Source organism: Phyllobates terribilis, unplaced genomic scaffold, assembly GCF_046119375.1.
Source record: "Phyllobates terribilis strain yellow unplaced genomic scaffold, ASM4611937v1 Scaffold_5__5_contigs__length_657084704, whole genome shotgun sequence".
Taxonomy (NCBI): domain Eukaryota; kingdom Metazoa; phylum Chordata; class Amphibia; order Anura; family Dendrobatidae; genus Phyllobates; species Phyllobates terribilis.
Window position 1 is genome coordinate 408,963,585 of NW_027362765.1, and position 16,680 is coordinate 408,980,264.

A 16,680-nucleotide genomic window follows, 5' to 3' on the forward strand; every position below is an offset into this window, starting at 1 on the left:
TGTCCAGACCTCAGCTCCATTCCTGACCTTAGGCTTTTGGCTAGTAAGCCCAGCCTAAACTGTTCGGTTATACAGTGATTTAACCCCTGGCGAGCCTTTGACTATAGATCTCTACCATGCTTTGATCTGATACTTCCAGTTTGCCAATCAGGTGATTAACACCCAGCTTAGTCCCTGACCACAAACTCCTTACTGCAGCGCCTCAGTGGCCAATCTGAGATTAATCTAGGGTCAAATCCTGGGAATTTCTTGCCATGAAATGCAAATTTTTGTAAGGGTTAAAGAGTTAAAGGTGTTTTCCACTTCAGTAAAATCTGCAGCAAGCACTGCAGCTTGCCGAATCTTAAGGGTTCGTGCAGATGGCTGTATTTTCAGTCCAAGTGCAAACCCACAAAACAATGGATCGCACTTGGACCAATGTTATTCTATGGAGCTGTGCTCATGTCTGAATTTTTCTTCAAACAGAATCTGTTTGAGGAAAAAGTCGACATCCGATGACCTCTGAGTGTTATCGGATTTTCACAGACCGACATAATGGAGTTGATGTAGACACTTTTTTTTCCATCTCCTTCGCATTTGAAAAAATCAGATCACACCCTGATCACACTCTAATCAGAGTGTGATTAGCATAATCGGACCGATTTTCTTGGATGGAGAAAATACGGTCATTTAACCTTAATCTAACATTGAATAATACATACACTGTTAGGATTTGGCTCTTCTTGCCAAGTATGTAAATGCTGATGAGAGGCTCAGCTGCACAGGCGCTGGAATCGGCAAGTGGAGCCAAATACCATGTATGGCGTATGTATAATGACACAAGAGGGTCCATTACAAACATTTCTGCATTCATATGAGCCTGTGGAATAATTCATGCTTTGATGTATTGCCTGGTGTCATTCTGTTAAATTAAATGTAAATTGTTGCTCTGTAATACCACTGGAGACCAGCAGGTGGCAGTATAAGGGTCGGCAATGGAATGTATTGGAGGATGTCTGATCAACATCCTCTATAGTCTGGTCACTATGGTGACCAGGGGGAGCTGGCAGTTGGCGGTTAGCAAGTGTCAAGCCTGTCTAGAGGTGAGGCGTAGGGTAAAAGGGCTGCTAGGATTAAGTACCTTGCCAGACAATCTTTTTAGAGCCCATCGCAGCAAGGCCAAACCTTTCGGAAAGGCCAAACCTGTATGGGAAACCAGTGTTGCAGCTAAATGCTGGAGAAGCTGTGATTGATACCAAGGTCTGGTCTGCCTTCTTCCTACCTACCTCTAAATAATTTAGATGTACCCTTTGATGGGTCTGGAGCACCAGGAGCCAGGTAGGAGCACCGTGACACCCCAAACTGCACAACACCGCTCGGCACCTACGTCTCGGCCCAATAGTGCCTCCTGGCCCTACTACTCAGGTGTGACATACAATTATGATTTGCTAAGCTACAGCACTTACCAAAGATTTCACCAGGGAAGGGTGAACAGCTCATTTAAAGATTCTTCAGCAGCACTAATCAGATTGCTACGACTAAGAGTCCTTTTCACCACTTTCTGATATATATCTGCAATCTGAATATTTGACTTTATAATTTCTGATGTTATAACATCTAAACTTGATCGGGTACTTGTTCGAGTCGAGCAAATTGGAACGCTCGAGTGCTCAGTCCGAGCAACGAGCCCAATGTAAGTCTATGGGAACCTCGAGAATTTCTCCGGCCCCCCACAGAGGTCTGCAGAGGGCCTTAAAATTGCCAAAATCGATAGGAACAGTGCTCAAATGACATGGGAACAGCATGGGGAAGACCCCTGGAAGCATCTCTGACTCCCAGGTCACTGCCTTCAACACTGTTGTCAGAGTATTACGCCACTTTTACGGACTCACAATAAAACATACAAAAACAAAAACAAAATGGATTTTCCTGGGGAAAATGTTAAGGAACATCCTTTCTAGGGTAATAACTTGTATCAAAAGCAAAATGAATAACCAAAAACAAAAATGCTCGTCCACAACTTGGGCAATGTTCACACGTATCGTTTTTGCACTTTCGCATTGCTTTCAAAGGTGAAAAATACATTCACCAGTAAATGTCATTTTAACATTTTACTACCTTATCTTGCAATGTTGTGTGTGAGACATGATCAGACACATTCTGTTTCATTTATGAAGGAGGGACTCTGAGAGAAAAAAATTATCACATTATTAGGAAGTGGGTCTCTCATACTGTTTGCCTATGCAGTGAATGCAACGGCTGCCAAAAAATTGGAGGCACTCCAATACCCCTTGCAAGAAACTTAGAGGTCGGAGGGCCTCCTGAAGAAAATGTTCCCATTATTAGGAAGTGGGTCTCCCATAGTGTTGGCCTATGCAGTGAATGCAATGGCTGCCAAAAATTTGGAGGCACTCCAATGCCACTTGCAAGAGACGTAAAGGTCGGAGGGGAGCCCTGAAAAAAATGTTTCCATTATTAGGAAGTGGGTCTCCCATACTGTTTGCCTATGCAGTGAATGCAACAGCTGCCAAAAATTTGGAGGCACTCCAATAACCCTTGCAAGAGACGTAGAGGTCGGAGGGCCTCCTGAAAAAAATGTTTCCATTATTAGGAAGTGGGTCTCCCATAGTGTTGGCCTATGCAGTGAATGCAATGGCTGCCAAAAATTTGGAGGCACTCCAATGCCTCTTGCAAGAGACGTAGAGGTCAGAAGAGAGCCCTGAAAAAAATGTTCCCATTATTAGGAAGTGGGTCTCCCATACTGTTTGCCTATGCAGTGAATGCAACAGCTGCCAAAAAAATTGGAGGCACTCCAATAACCCTTGCAAGAGAGGTAGAGGAGGGCCTCCTGAAAAAAATTTCCCATTATTAGGAAGTGGGTCTCCCATACTGTTTGCCTATGCAGTGAATGCAACGTCTGCCAAAAAATTTGGAGGCACTCCAATGCCCCTTGCAAGAGACGTAGAGGTCGGAGGGCCTCCTGAAAAAAATGTTTCCATTATTAGGAAGTGGGTCTCCCATAGTGTTGGCCTATGCAGTGAATGCAATGGTTGCCAAAAATTTGGAGGCACTCCAATGCCCCTTGCAAGAGACGTAGAGGAGGGCCTCCTGAAAAAAATGTTCCCATTATTAGGAAGTGGATCTCCCATACGGTTTGCCTATACAGTGAATGAAACTACTGCCAAAAAATTGGAGGCACTCCAATAGCCCTTGCAAGAGACATCGAGGTCAGAGGGCATCCTGAAAAAAATGTTCCCATTATTAGGAAGAGGGTCTCCCATAGTGTTGGCCGATGAAGTGAATGCAATGGCTGCCAAAAATTTGGAGGCACCCCAATGCCCTTTGCCAGAGACATAGAGGTCAGAGGGGAGCCCTGAAAAAAATGTTCCCATTATTAGGAAGTGGGTCTCCCATACTGTTTGCCTATGCAGTGAATGCAACGGCTGCCAAAAATTTGGAGGCAATCCAATGCCCCTTGCAAGAGACGTAGATATGGTAGATATGGTGGTGGAGGATGAAGAAAAGGAGGAGGAAAAGAGCAAATAGACAAAATCAGGAAGCGTATACCCATGTCTCGGTGTGAAGACAGAGATGCATGGGAATAGAGTTAGACCTCCCAAAAAAAAAGACACCATCTTTTTATATTACACCTAGATATATTACGCCTAGATACCGGTCTGACGCCTCTCATCCAGCCAAACCAGAACTTACACTTTGCACTGACGAGGGGCAGTACCCCGAAACACAGTGTCTGCAAATTGAGCTTCTGGTATTGGCTTTTATCCTAGATCATGTGATAAGGCTTGTTTAAGGGTCACTATTGACTTTTAGGATTGATACTTCCTGTAGGTGGCACTAGAGTTCTAGTCCTCTTCCTCTCTGAAGAGACAATTTGCATATTTCCCAGAGGAGCATTGTGGCTTTAAAAGTCTCCTCACCTGACGTGCTTAACACGTCAGGTGAGGATGCAATAAAATGGAAATGGAAGCCAGAAATGGCTGATTTTGGAAAGCAGTTATATGTGCAACGTGACGGAGAACCACGGTTTTAAAAAGCGGGCCTGTAGTTTACTAATACTATTCTTCAGGGTGACCTCGTGTGAATAGCTACACCGACACACTGCAACAAAATGGAAATGGAAGCCAGAAATGGCTGATTTTGTAACGCAGTTATATGTAACACATCTGATGGACAACCACGGTTTTAAATAGCGGACCTGCAGTTTAATAATACTATTCTTCATAGCGACCTCATGTGAATAGCTTCACCGACACACTGCATCAAAATGGAAATGGAAGCCAGAAATGGCTGATTTTGGAACTTAGTTATATGTGATACGTCTGACGGAGACTCACGGCTTTAAAAAGCGGGTGTGTAGTTTACTAATACTTTTCTTCACAGTGACCTCGTGTGAATAACCGACACACTGCAACAAAATGGAAATGGAGACCAATATTTTCCACTTTCAGTTCAAATTTCTGGATTTTATCGCTGTCATATGGAAAAGATCTGGCTGTATTCTGCAGTGCTAACAAGCAAATGGAGCAGAAAAATGGTGTACTCTGGATTAGTGTTGAGCGAGTATGTTCTGTCCGAGTACGCTCGGGCCGAGCTCCGAGTATTTATAGCTGCTCGGTGATATGGTTGAATCGCTCCCGTGTGCATGATTTGCATGATACCTGGGGCCATGTCTACAAATATCTGCAAGAACAGCAGCAGCACACAGGATGTTCAATGACAATGGACCCTCTTTTGCTATATGCACTGCAGTTTGCCACATACCATGCATGCCTGCCTAACTCCTGCTATCACCACTGAATATATGTAGCTGGATTAGTCCTCAGAAGGTTAGTTCAGATGAATATATACAGTATATATATATATATATATATATATATATATATATATACATATATGTATTTATGTTGTGGAATACATATGCTAACTATAAACAAGCGAATCTCTCCCTGACTCAGCAGCAGCTCTCCTACCCTGCCTGTTTCCCCGGTAGACTGTGACGAGCATAGCGGCAAGCCAATCACTGTAATGCCCACGACCAACATTGCTATGGCATTACAGTGCGTGGCAAGCAATCTCTGCATGTTTATTGGCTCTCTAAAGAGTGCCAAACATGCAGGACGGGGACCCGAGCTCCCGCCCGAACAATTTGGAAATACTCGCCATGCACCGAGCTTGTCGAGCACTGTGATGCTTGGGCAAGTACCGAGCAGTGGCGAGCATGTTTGCTCATCACTAATTCCTAATCGACAAGGAACAAGGAAGTGCCTCCAAATTTAACCATATGCTTAACCAATGATTCGTGTACTAAAATCACAACTATGATAAATCCTCCCACTTTTTTCACACTGTGCCGACTTCTGCCGGCACAGACAGCTCCTGCCGGCAATTTATCAGCTTCCGCATATGTCACTTCAATGGAGCAGCAGCTTCTCATCCGCTCTGCTCTTTCGACAGGGAGTGGCTACTGCCAACATCATGCTGATTGACAGCCAGCTCCCCGCTGCCTAACTGTGGGGATCCAGCTGTCAATCAGCATGATGTCAGTGGTCACGCACACCGTCGACAGAGCAGCCTGGAAGAAGAAGAGCTGCTCTGTTGACGTGGAGCAGTTGAATCACTGATCGGAGTGGCACTGGGTTGAAGAGACAGGTAGTTTTCTTTGTTAAGAACTATCTGTCTGTTAGTTTTTAGACCCATGGTAAAAAAAAAAATAAAACATTCTGGACAACCCCTGGACAATAAAATAGTACATATAGAATACAGAACAAATGGTAAAATATATACAGATGTAGAAAACTTTAACTTGAGATTTAATTCATTACATATCTTGATGCAGAAAGCAATAATTTGTCATTTTCAGAGGCATTTCATGTGTTAAATGGCTAGGTAAAGTTTCTTTCATTCAGTTCTTTCATTTCACATTAATGATTGCTTAAACTTGCCAGTAATGCTTCAGAGCCTAAGTATGCATCATGCTGACACTCAGCTATCTGCTGCGTATGTGATCTCCCTTTATTGTAAGAAGCTGATACAGAATACTCATTCAATCTTTATTTGATCTAGATCACGCTGATCTGAGGATGGACAATTCCCTGTGCTTTATGTTCATCATTGCAATGGTGCTAACTACAGCACTTTGTGTTCTGCATGTGGGGAAACTAACAACTCCACAAAAATGTGTCCATTATAAGATGCACAAGACATCCATGATAAAGGCGGGGGCAGCACAGGTGCAAAATACTGATGAAACAACCACTCACACATCTACCATACATGGAGGGGGAGGACGCCTAATATAAATACACACAGATGAGGCTTGCATAGGATGCCAGTCACACAGATGTCGCTTTTGTGATGGGGGTCTTCTGCATCATGGAATGGTAATCTGACCTGGGGTTGGTAAGGCTTTATCTTTTTCTGTAATAGTCTTTGAATATCTGTAAAATTTTCAATGAAGATTTGCCGGTGCTCCATACTATAACCACCACTGAAGATGTTTTGCCTATCTTGCTCATTTTTAAGATCATTGGGGTACCAAGAGCTGCCGATGGATATAGTTAGAAGAGGGTCTCGAGTGCAGGAATCGAATATTAGTCTCTTGATCCCAAATAGCTCAACATACGGCAAACTCTTATGCCTCCTTACAATTTTCAAGAAATTCTGATCTATTAAATTATCTCAGTCAATTACCTACAATATAATATACAATAGGAAACTTTTAAGGTCCCCATTATCTTCTGAACCTTGAACAATTGCATGGGTTGCATATTTGCTATGTCCGTCCCTGGAATCCTATAGAAGTCCTCTACTAACAATAGACTCAGTTTCTTTTTTCAACATCTTCAGATTACAATAACGCTTTTACTAGCTTTTATTTAGGAAGGGGGTTTTATTGCATGAATGAGGGCACGTTATGCAAATTGAGAACATTTTGCATATGAAAATATTACTGTCATGAATTAGAAGAGAGGGGCTGACTGAATAATCACTTGGCATTTGAGTTTTCTGATTTATAACCACTTCTTTTATAGGGCATAATAAAATATGAACGATGAATGGTTTAGGAAGACCAATTTAAATTCTGAATTTAAATGTAAGGAGCACAAAAGTTAAAAGATGAGTGGTGATCTTTTACAGAAAGGACAATAGTTCAGAAGATATTATTCTTTGCTTAAAAGGGCACTACAAATTGTGAAATTTTGCAAGACGCTGCACAATTCAGCTACTGATTATTAAATGTATCTAAAAAGAAACATGAACCAATATTTAAAAATGACAAATAGAATGTCCCGTATGTTACTCATTGCTGATCTGTCAATATTGACTGAACAAAGATACCCGTTTTTGATTATCTACAACATATATTTTACTTTCTATAATGTTCTTCATTCATCAACTTCATTTTTATTAATTCCTTCTACAGACAACAAACATAAAAGAAAAAGATACAGCCTTATCAACACCAGGTCAGATTACCACTGCACTACAGGAGGCAGCAGACCTCCATGATAAAGGCGGGGGCAGCACAGGTGCAAAATACTGATGAAGCAGCCACTCACACACCGACTATACATGGAGAGGGAGGTTGCCTAGTATTAAACATGCACACAGATAAGGCTTGTATAGGGCGCCAGTCACACAGGTACGTGTGATGCGCAGTGTCTGGCTTACAGCCTCCCATATTATTAGATCTGTTGGGCTGCCCAACACTAAATATGTGCACCCCACAAGGACAGACACCCCAATTTACCCAGCCAAAACTAAAGGGCCTGGGTAAATTGTGCCATAAAAAGATGAAAAATAATCTATAAAATACATGAGGTATTGGTCGATGTTTTGGCCAAAATACGCAAGCTCGCAACCAAGGTCAAGGGACTTCATCTTTGCGAGTCCTTACACTAAATAAAAAAAAATGGCTCACATAAGGAGAAACATTCAAAAAACATCACAGAAAAAATATAGCCTTACCAGCACCAGGTCAGATTACCAATGCACTGGCAGGATGCAGCAGACCTGTTTACACTGCATGATAATCAGTTTGTTCTAGGTTACTAGGAGTGCTAATTTCCTGATAATCACGCAGTGGTACATGGGGCACACGTCACAGTTCCCTCATGACATGAGCAGATCCCACCCCTTCACCCTTCTTATTCCTGTTCTGAAATACAGCGCGGCAAGTCCCGCATGCACACAACTTCACTTGTCTGCTGACTATTATGTGGAACAGGTTTTCTTTTTTTCCTCCCTCTTTAGGTTATTTCCCTGCTTCCTATTTATTTTATACCTTTGTTTTTTGTGCACCATTATACAGGGTGGGCCATTTATATGGATACTCCTAAATAAAATGGGAATGGTTGGTGATATCAATTTCCAGTTTGTGGCACGTTAGTATATGGGAGGGAGAAAACTTTTCCAGATGGGTGGTGACCATGGCGGCCATTTTGAAGTTGGCCATTTTGGATCCAACTTTATTTTTTTCAATGGGAAGAGGGTCATGTGACACATCAAACTTATTGAGATTTTCATAAGAAAAACAATGGTGTGCTTGATTTTAACATAAATTTATTCTTTCATGAGTTTTTTACAAGTTTATAACCACTTGTAAAATGTGTTCAAAGTGCTGCCCATTGTGTTGGATTGTCAATGCAACCCTCTTCTCCCACTCTTGACACACTGATAGCAACACCGCAGAATAAATGCTAGCACAGGCTTCCAGTATCCCTTGTTTCAGATGCTGCACATCTCATATCTTCACAGCATAGACAATCATTATTATCACCATGTCTTTTGTATCTTGGACCTCTTTCATATTATTTTTTTTAAAATTTCATTTAATTTCTTTTCATTTATTAGATTTTACTTAATCTTCTACCTGCTCCTTTTTTGTTCTTTTTTGCTGCCCCTTTTTTGTTCCTCAGCATGTGACCTCGCTTTTCTTACTGTAACGGGAATGGTGGTGAAACCACTGTGCCATTGACCGAGGAGAGCCGGAAGGGGCGTGACTAGGCAAACACCTGACTCTTCGCAAGAGCCTCTGATGGTGGGGTTAGACTTGGCTCCGGATGAACACCAGGTGCTACTCCAGGATAGACCTTGGACAAATGACAGCTGACCCTCAAAGGGGCAGGAAGCTGGAACGGCTAGTGATGGGAAGGCTCGGCTGGTACATTCAGGCATGGCAGGTATACTGTTAGGCAAGGCAGGTGCAGGCAGGTACGGCTTGTATACAGACTGGCACGGCAGGTGTTAGCAGCTACGGCTGGTATACAGATGGGCACATCAAGTGCTGGAAGGTACGGCTGGTATACAAGCAGGCATGGCAGGTAAAGGCAGACAGGAACAGGCAGGTACTGGCAGATATTGACAAGGACAGATAGGGACAGGCAGGTACTGGGGACCTAAGAACTAGCAAGCATGCAGAAAACTGACTTAACACGTTGATCATGCACCTCCCAACAGGTGGAGGAGCCTTAAATAAAAAGTGCCTCCCATCCATTGGCTGGGGATACTTTAGGATTATGCGCGCTGTCTTTTTAAGAGACTGGAAGTGTGTGCGCGTTCCCTAAGTGCAGTGCCCGGGGATCTGCCAGGCACACACAGACTCTGGGAAGCAGCAGGAGGAGAAAGAAGAGTGAGAAGAGGGCCGGGGTGGTGAGTGATTAAGTGTCCCTGCCAGGGGATAGGAGGATGGGAAGCATGCAGGGACGCTGATGCTACAGTACCCCCCCTGTACGCCCTTTCTTCTTCAGGCCCGCAAGAAATCTCTCCATGAGGAGAGGGGCATAGATGTTCTCTTTGGGATCCCATGACCTCTCTCCAGGACCAAACCCCTTCCAATCCACAAGAAAAAAGGTTTTTCCTCTTACCCTTGTTGTGGACAGAATATTCTCTTCCTCCAAAACATCTTCAGAGCTGACTGGAGCTGAAGTGGTACCCGAGTCCTTGAAGAGGGAGCTAAAGATAACAGGCTTGAGGAGAGACATGTGGAATGAATTGGGGATCCATAAAGAGGCCGGGAGTTTAAGCTTATATGCTACGGAATTTATATGAGCACCTCGAACAGACCGATAAAGCGAGGACCCAACTTGTATGAAGATAGCTTGAGCCAACACACTTCGAAGAAAGCCAGCCCTTATTCCCCAGACGAAACTGAGGCAGGTCTAAACGTCTCGTTTACTGTATTTATCCTTTCTGAAGATTTAATTAATGTGGCCTTGGTGTCCTCCCAGATTCTAGCCCTCATTGATCGTTATCTGGTTGAGACCCCTATAGTCAATACAGGAGTGAAGTGAGCCATACTTTTTTTTTTACAAAGAAGAATCCTGCTCCAGCCGGGGAGGACGACTTCTAGATAAAACCCCTGACTAGGTTCTCCTTGATATATTCGGACATGACTTGAGTTTAAGACTCGAACAGAGGATAGATATGGTCTCATGGAGGAATAGAGCCAGGAAGGAGGTCTATAGGGTAGTCATACGGCCTGGTTGGTGGTAGCGTTTCCGCCTCCTTCTTATCGAAGACATCTGCGTAAGTCCAATAAGTTGGAAGCAAGCCAGGTAAATTTGATGAAGTAACCAGAGGTCGAGCAGGATGAATGGGGACAAGGCATCTCTTGTGACAGGACTAACCCCCAACAAAGTACTTCTCCGGACCTCCAATCCAAGACAGGCTAATGTGCTTGCAGCCATGGCAGGACCAGAAGCAGAGGATGGGACAGACTTAATTGTATGTAAATGGAGATCTTCTCCGACTGCAGCATTCCTTCCCGAAGCTCTACAGGCTCAGAAACAAAAGCAACGGCCTCAGATAGAGATTTCCCATCTACGGATGATACCACCAAAGGACTCTGTAGATGTTGGATGGGGATCTGATACTGCTCCACAACGGCCTGCGGAACCAGAGTCCTGATAGGCTGATTCAACTATATGAGTGTTGCCACAGGAAACAGAAACTGACAAAGTAAGTGGAGGAGAGGAGTAGTCCTCGCCCAGGGTAGCCTCTCCTACTGACCCTAGGCTTCACAGTTTCCTGGCTTCTCAGGACAGGAGCGAATTAGGTGCTGGCAGGTACAACTGGTATACAGGCAGGCACGGCAGGTGCAGGTGGACAGGTACAGGCAGGAACAGGTAGGCACTGCGGACCTGAGAACTATCAAACGTGCATAAAACTGACTTAACACATTGCTCAGACACCTCCCAACAGGTGGAGGTACTTTAAATATCAGCACAACATACTTAACTAACTATCCCTGTTTTACCAATACAAAATTTTAGGAAGTAGATAAGAAAAACTCCAGCACCTTAGGTCTGCCTTACATATGGTGCTTTTTTAATGGAACTAATAAAATGGACGTTTTAACTTTACATTTCTTGTGATGGATATGGAGAAGCTGCTGGAGTTTTTCTTATCAACTTCCTACTGCTTCTCATCCCTGGATTTGCTACCAAGGATTTCCGTGCACCAGTGGACCCTTATGGCATATGTATGGTAGGCTGAAATTTTTCCTTTTTTTCTTTCCTTAAATACAAAATTTTCTTCAAAACCAGGACCCTCTTATCATCTGTTCATACACCCTACATGCACTTAATAGTCCTCTGTGTCCATACATATACTGGTTGGTGACCAATTCATGCAGTATTACGTGAACACCCTTTTTATTATATTGATGGCTGGACTGTACAATACAAGCAATTGTTACCATTCACCTATTTCCTTATAGATTGTAAGCTTGTGAGGAGGGCCCTCACTCCTCCTGGTATCTGTTGATTTATGAGATTATTGTTATTCTGTAATGTCTTTTATTATCTATACAAGTTACCTCTAAAATGTAAAGTGCTGCCGAATATGTTGGCGCTATAGAAATAAAATTATTATTATTATTATCATTATTATTATTATTATTAAGAAGTCAGAAGCCAAAACAAAAATACTGTATGTCAAGGCATTAAAGCGATATCCTTAGCTAAAGTAAAAGAATGGTGGCATTAATGCTGTTATTTTGTTGTTAGTGGTCCTTTACATCTAAGAAACTAGGGTGCACAGGGATGTATCTTAAGAGCATAGTCAGTCAGAGATTAGTTATTTGGGGTTGGTGTTTTGCATTCACTATAAAGATCTATTAAAGCTCAATGTGTTATTGATTTCTTTCTCTTCCATATGACTGTTTCCATTGCTCTTTCTCCCTTATTTTTTTCTGTTCTTTCTTCCTTTGCTCTTTGTTCCTTTCTTTCTGGCTTTTTTCTTCCTACCTACCCTACTCTTTTTTCCTTTCTTTGTTCCTTTCTCTTTCAACGCTTCCTCCTGGTTACATTGCTTTCTCTTTATCATGTGCTTTCTCCCATCTGTCATTTCATTTTTTAAACCTTTTGAAATACTTCCTTCCCTATTGCTTTCCTTCCACCTCAATCTTTTTTCACTTTCTTTGTAACTTCCATCATATCTTTCTCTCTTTGTCCATTCCTTTCTATCCTCTCTCTCCATTTTCCATATTCTCCATATATGTTCCTTTTATCCTTTCATTTCTTTCCTAGCTTACACTTTCTCCCTTCACTTTTGCCTTCCTTCTCTTGCCCTCTCTCACTCACTTTATTTTCTTCTTTCCTCACTCTCTCTTTCCATTCTTTTCATTTTTCCTTTCTTTCTCCATCCATCTATCAAATCTTTTTTCTTTCTCTTCTCATTGGTCTTACATTTTCTCCATCCTATCCTTTCTTCTTCTTTCCTCCCTCAATTATCACATTCCTTTTAGCCTTCCTTTTTCCTCTACTTCCTCACTTTTCTCCCTTCATACCCTTTTCCTTCTTTTCTTTATTCCTTCCCTGATCTATTATCTCCCCATTCGTCCCTCACACTCTCCATTTCATCTCTCCTTGTTCTCTCCAAACTTCTTCTCTGTCCCTTCTTTCATCCTCTTTTCTCTCTCTCCATCCATTCTTTTATCTTCTGTCACTCTCCCACTTTTATTTATCCTCTTTCATTTGCTCCTCCACTCTTCCTTCCATCCTCCTAATTTTCCTCCCTCCTTCTCTCCATTTAATTTATCCTTCCTTTTGTCCTACTCTCCATGCCTTCCTTAATCTTCTCTCTATCCCTCATTCCTCTAATTTACATCTATCTTTTCTTCTTTTTTTATTTCTATCCATCTATTTCTTCATCCTTTCCAACCCTTCTTTTATTTTCTATCTCTTTCCTTCTCTCACTCTAAAACATTCACCTATTGTTCTCCCTTCTTACCCTCCTCTCCATTTCGCCTTCCTTCTCTCCCTTACATACAGTATATGTTACACGTACGCCACCTAAGTACGCCACCTAAGGGCGAGACCGGTTTCATGAATTCGTTGAAATCCTGGGGGAACTGTTACTCAGGGCGACCATAGGCTGCAGCTTCTCTCAGGCACAGGATAGATTCAGTTGCTGACCAGACACATTTTACAAGAGTCCTCAGAAACGGTAGAACAGTTAGAACAGTAACATTTAATGAGGCTCGGCCAGTGCAATTTAAGTGTCTCTTTGAGCAACAGGCTCCAGTAACAACAGTACAGTCTCCTTCACAGCACAATAGTACAAAGTTTATCGAGTAGCACAGTACGGCACAGTTTTAATACGCACACAACTGCAGGCTTTTCCTTCACAAGGATTTAATAGTACACAGCATTCTTTATCCTGCATAGAGATGGAGGGGGAGGGTTTGATGAGGGAAATGATCCCTATGACAGGATTCCTTCCAGTGCTTATCTTTCTGCCCAATAATACTCCACACTGTTAGCTCAGGGAGTTTATCTGACCTGTGTCTAGCTTCCCTCCTGACCTGAATTCTGTTTCCTTGCCTTCTGTGAGATACAGATCATACACCACCTTTATCTTTGGCTCTAGCCAGACAGTAAACAATTTTCCCACAATCCCCCTGGGGCTCTGCTAAAACACTCCCTGTCTCCTGTGACTGTGTTAACCCCTCTAGTTGCTGGATGCTTCTGGAGCACAACACTTCCTGTCTCTTTTGCTTGTGTTACTTCTAATAGTTGCTGGATGTTTTTGAAGCAACAGCACTACTTCTGCATGTCACACTCTTCCCTCCTTTTTGAATGTCGTCCTCGACATTCATCTTAATTGGTCAATCTGACCAATTCTGAGACAGTGGTGAAAGTTGAATAACTTCATATACAGATTGGCATTGTCAAATTGGTATAACTTTCATAAACATTGATAACAACTTAATCTTATGACCTTTTTCTTGTAGGATGCCTGTAAGAAATAAACAACACAATTAAAACAATCAGCATCTCTTCAGTTGGAGCTTTTCATACGTCTTCAACCAACTGTCTCTCACTGGGCTTTAACAGTTCTTTGTTTCTACAAAGTCTTTTAAGTAAAATCAAAGCTTGAAAACAAGTCTTTTCAGTAGGCAACATCTTCTATACTGCCTCCCAATGGTAAATACCACTCCAGTGGGCTTACCTGGCCCGTAGGCAGAGATGCCTGTTTCCAGTCGACAGTCCTTGGCACTTGACTCGGTTCACCAAGTGTCTCATACCTCAGCATCATGGGCCTCCTCACTTCTCGAATCGACATCCTCCTAGTGGCTTGTTCCTCAGATACCACGGATTCTTCGGTCATAGGAGTTTCTTCTGCCGCACTCATTTCCCATGCCTCCTCAGATGCTCTTGGAGCTGCCTCTGTAAGTTCCTGTACTTCTCCTGAATCGCCTGTTTCTGCACAATCTGGTAATTCCGCTCCTCCTGAGTGTCGATCGGTCTCTTCAGGAACCAGTGTTCGATCATCAGATCTGAATTGGACTTCATCTGTACTCCTTAGTACAAACTCTGGAGCCTCGAGACTTAGTTCACTCTCCTCAGGATGGTGCATCCCTCTCCTTGCGGGTCCAAGAAATACAACGGTGTGTTCTTTTTCACTGGTTAACTGAAGAAGCAGCTCACTAATTCTGTCCATTTGTATTTCACAATCCATTGCTGCTAGTGAGTTTTCTTTAGGGCTGGTACCCTTTAATTCATGTAGCAGAGTTGAATTGAGGTGCTGTGCTGCTGTTTTTACAGACGACACTTTTCCTCTTCTCCCTCTACACGCTAATTCCCGCTCAGTAATATCCCCGTACGGGCCACCAATGTTACACGTACGCCACCTAAGTTCAGATAGAGGCAAGACCGGTCACATGAATTCGTTGGAATCCTGGGGGAACCGTTACTCAGGGCGACCATAGGCTGCAGCTTTTCTCAGGCACAGGATAGATTCAATTGCTGACCAGACACATTTCACAAGAGTCCTCAGAAACGGTAGAACACTAAAATTTAATGAGGCACGTCCAGTGCAATTTAAGTGTCTCTTTGAGCAACAGGCTCCAGTAACAACAGTACAATCTCCTTCACAGCACAATAGTACACAGTTTATCCAGTAGCACAGTACAGCACAGTTTTAATGCACACACAACCGCAGGCTTTTCCTTCACAAGAATTCAATAGTACACAGTTTTCTTTATCCTGCATGGAGATGGAGGGGGAGGGTTTGATGAGGGAGATGATCCCTATGACAGGATTCCCTCCAGTCCTTATCTTTCTGCCCGATAATACTCCACACTGTTAGATCAGGGAGTCTATCTGACCTCTGTTTAGCTTCCCTCTTGACCTGAATTCTGTTTCCTTCCCTTCTGTGAGATACAGATCATACACCACCTTTATCTTTGGCTCTAGCAAGACAGTAAACAATTTTCCCACATTCCCCTGGGGCTCTGCTAAAACACTCCCTGTCTCCTGTGACTGTGTTAACCCCTCCAGTTGCTGGATGCTTCTGGAGCACAACACTTCCTGTCTCCTGTGTTTGTGTTACTTCTAATAGTTGCTGGATGGTTTTTAAGCAACAGCACTACTTCTGCATGTCATATATACTTCCTCAGTTCTCTGCATCCCTTCCTTTATGCTTTCTCTTCCTCCCTCCTGCTCAACCTTTCACCTATCCTTCCTTCCCTTCTTACGTTCACCTCTTTGTTCATCAACTATCCAAGTCCCTTCCCTACATCTATCCTTTCTTCCTTTCCGCTTTCTTTCCCTTCCTGTCCATATGAGCATTAGCATAAAAATATGATGACAAACATAGATGAATAGGCAAATATGAAGAGCATGATTGAGAGTAATTAGGTTTTAGTTACATGACTCTTCAACTAAGCTATATTTAGCCTCGACTGGATCAGAAAAGTTACACTGAATATTTTAAGCTTGAAGTATACATTTATTAAACTTGACACCGTTACTAAAGAGCCAATTTTCCATAATTAACAGCTACACATTGTTACAGCCATCTGCTTGATACATTTTTCCTCTTATTGAGCTTTCACCTTTAGTTGATGGCACAAAAGATGTTTTAAGTTCATAAAATTCTTTCTGCGGCAAATAGCTTGGGAATTGTTTGATGTCAAAGAATAAAACGGCAAAGCTTTTATATATTATGCATGTGCAGATAATTTGGGTTATGTAAACTATACTTTTTCATTTTTATCCTTCTCATGTCTTTGATACAGAACTTTGTGGGGAGTTTTTGCCTTTAAAGGAGACATACAAAAAAAAAATCCATCAAAATACTACAACATTTACATAATGTCCAACTACGTCTTGATTCCCTTCTAGATTCTGCCTAAATTCACCAACAGCTTCTTTGTTCCAATGACAATATGTA